The sequence below is a fragment of the Nematolebias whitei genome, chromosome 1 (genome assembly GCF_014905685.2).
Source record: "Nematolebias whitei isolate Nwh7 chromosome 1, NemWhi1, whole genome shotgun sequence".
NCBI classification, from domain to species: Eukaryota; Metazoa; Chordata; class Actinopteri; order Cyprinodontiformes; family Rivulidae; genus Nematolebias; species Nematolebias whitei.
This window is the reverse complement of record NC_056498.1, coordinates 83,192,333-83,192,706: the sequence shown is the minus strand read 5'-3', so window position 1 is coordinate 83,192,706 and position 374 is coordinate 83,192,333.

The following is a 374-nucleotide window of genomic DNA, read 5'->3' as shown; positions in this document are numbered from 1 at the left end:
CCTTTCAGAAAAACAAAGAGTCACTAATCTGGGTGTGATAATGGACCCTTCCCTGAAACTTAACAATCATGTAAACATGATTGTTAAATCATGGTTTTTCCAACTGAGGCAGCTGTCTAAACTGAAGCCCATATTGTCCAAAAATAACCTGGAGACAGTAATACATGCGTTCGTTACATCTAGGCTTGATTACTGCAATTCACTCCTGTTTGGTATCAGTCAGACCTCCATTGCACGACTACAACTGGTCCAGAATGCAGCAGCCCAATTTTAACCAGTACAGGCAAAAGAGAGCACATTACACCAGTTTTGGCCTCACTGCACTGGCTACCGGTTCACCTTCGAATCCAGTTCAAAATACTCCTGTATGTCTA